This window comes from Piliocolobus tephrosceles, chromosome 21, assembly GCF_002776525.5.
Source record: "Piliocolobus tephrosceles isolate RC106 chromosome 21, ASM277652v3, whole genome shotgun sequence".
In the NCBI taxonomy this organism is placed as follows: domain Eukaryota; kingdom Metazoa; phylum Chordata; class Mammalia; order Primates; family Cercopithecidae; genus Piliocolobus; species Piliocolobus tephrosceles.
Genome location: NC_045454.1, coordinates 12,461,778 through 12,463,924, shown reverse-complemented (window position 1 = coordinate 12,463,924; position 2,147 = coordinate 12,461,778). Strand labels below are relative to the sequence as shown.

Below are 2,147 nucleotides of genomic sequence, written 5' to 3'. Positions count from 1 at the left end.
CCGGCTTGATAAAAGGTAAGTTAACGCGCCCCACTCGCCGCTGACGCCCGAAAGGTGGAATTGAACCACTCTGTCGCTAGACAGCTACAGGTTTGAAGCCTGCACCCCAGACCACTGAGGCTCATCCGGGCGAAGTAATCGACTTCCCGCGCAGCTATATAAGGATCGCAAAGGCTTACCTTTTAGAGTTATGGTCGCGTCCTTTGGGCAGGTGTGAGATGGTCGACTTCAAGGGCTATACATTCTCCCCACTCACTTATCACGAAAGATGTCCTTGTAAAATGTTGCCTTCACTTCGTATAGTATGAATCATCCTCGCTCACAAAACCGTCTCATTTACATAGCGCCACGCATTCTGGGAAGCAGCGCCTGAGCACCTGGCAGGCTGTTAAAGGGCCCAGGACCCCCTTTTTCCAAAATGAAAAGTCAGCTTTTTAAGAGGAGATATTCAGGATTCGGCATTCAGAAGCGCCTTCTCGGAAAATTCCGAATTCTCCTTCTGCGGAGGAGTGGTGAGTGGGTTCCTGTTAGAGTCTGATTCACCCTGGCCCCAAAGGCTCTGAGCAGGCGGCTACAGGGCTGGTGCGACACCTGCTGTTCTTTTATGGAATTGCGTAGGCCGATGGAGCTCCGCGTTCATTCAAACGTTTATTGAGCGTCTACTGAGTCCCAGGGACTGTCTCGGTGCTGCTGGTGACGACAGACATCCTGTCCCGATGGAGTTTAAACACTAGACATAACCAATTTCTGCACTTGCGTTTTATGGTTGCGGAAACTGAGACAGACTCAGAAATGGATAGTACCATATCCCGGTTAAAACGGCCCATCCACTTAGGGAAATCGAACTTGTGTTACAATTTTTATTACAAAAAAGGTGATTCTTTTTTCTTAAATTTTTATGTATTTAGAAGGTACAGGTGCCGATTCCTACATGCATATGTTGATTGCGTCGTGGTGAAATCTGGACTTTTAGTGTATTCATCACGAAAAATTATTCAATATTCTGAGTCAGTGATTCTTTGACAATACCATTCTCCTGCGTGAAACTCTCCCATGACTTCCATTTCAGAGTAAAAGTCAAGTTCTTACCCTGCTTTACAAATCCCCGTAATCCAGACGTTCTTCTCCGAGAGTCGTCGGGGTTTCCTGCTTCAACAGTGCTTGGACGGAACCCAGCGCTGGTCCCCCATCCCGGCCGGCCGCCCGCCCATAGCCAGCCCTCCGTCACCTCTTCACCGCGTCCTCTGACCGCCCCAAGGCCCCCGCCGCCGCTCCAGCGCCGCGCAGCTACCGCTGCCGCCGCCTGTCCTTGGCCTCCGCCATGACGACCGCGTCCACCTCGCAGGTGCGCCAGAACTACCACCAGGACTCAGAGGGCGCCATCAACCGCCAGATCAACCTGGAGCTCTAAGCTTCCTACGTTTACCTGTCCATGTCTTACCACTTTGACCGCGATGATGTGGCTTTGAAGAACTTTGCCAAATACTTTCTTCACCAATCTCATGAGGAAAGGGAACATGCCGAGAAACTGATGAAGCTGCAGAACCAACGAGGTGGCCGAATCTTCCTTCAGGATATTAAGAAACCAGACTATGACGACTGGGAGAGCGGGCTGAATGCGATGGAGTGTGCTTTACATTTGAAAAAAAATGTGAATCAGTCACTACTGGAACTGCACAAACTGGCCACTGACAAAAATGACCCCCATTTGTGTGACTTCATTGAGACACATTACCTGAATGAGCAGGTGAAAGCCATCAAAAAAATTGAGTGACCACGTGACCAACTTGCGCAAGATGGGAGCACCCAAATCTGGCTTGGCAAAGTATCTCTTTAACAAGTACACCCTGGGAGACAGTGATAATGAAAGCTAAGCCTCAGGCTAATTTCCCCATAGCCATGGGGTGAAAACCCTGGTCACCAAGGCAGTGCATGCATGTTGGGGTTTCCTTTACCTTTTCTATAAGTTGTACCAAAACATCCACTTAAGTTCTTTGATTTGTACCATTCCTTCAAATAAAGAAATTTGGTACCCCCCCAAAAAAAAATCCCTGTAATCCAACCCCTTTGGCCCTTCTGACCCTGTCTCACATACTCCTCTTCCCTTATATATTATTGGCTTTGGGCATACAGATGTCTTGCTGCAC

The 2,147-nt window shown here is 48.9% G+C and overlaps 1 pseudogene across 1 annotated transcript; it reads left to right on the top strand.

Annotated features, from left to right (window-relative positions):
• Window positions 1-418: 418 nt before the first annotated feature.
• On the top strand, window positions 419-1,874 carry LOC111519978 (annotated as a pseudogene). Its single transcript, XR_002724531.2, has 2 exons — window positions 419-516; window positions 1,117-1,874. The product of XR_002724531.2 is annotated as a ferritin heavy chain pseudogene (transcript).
• Window positions 1,875-2,147: the final 273 nt, after the last annotated feature.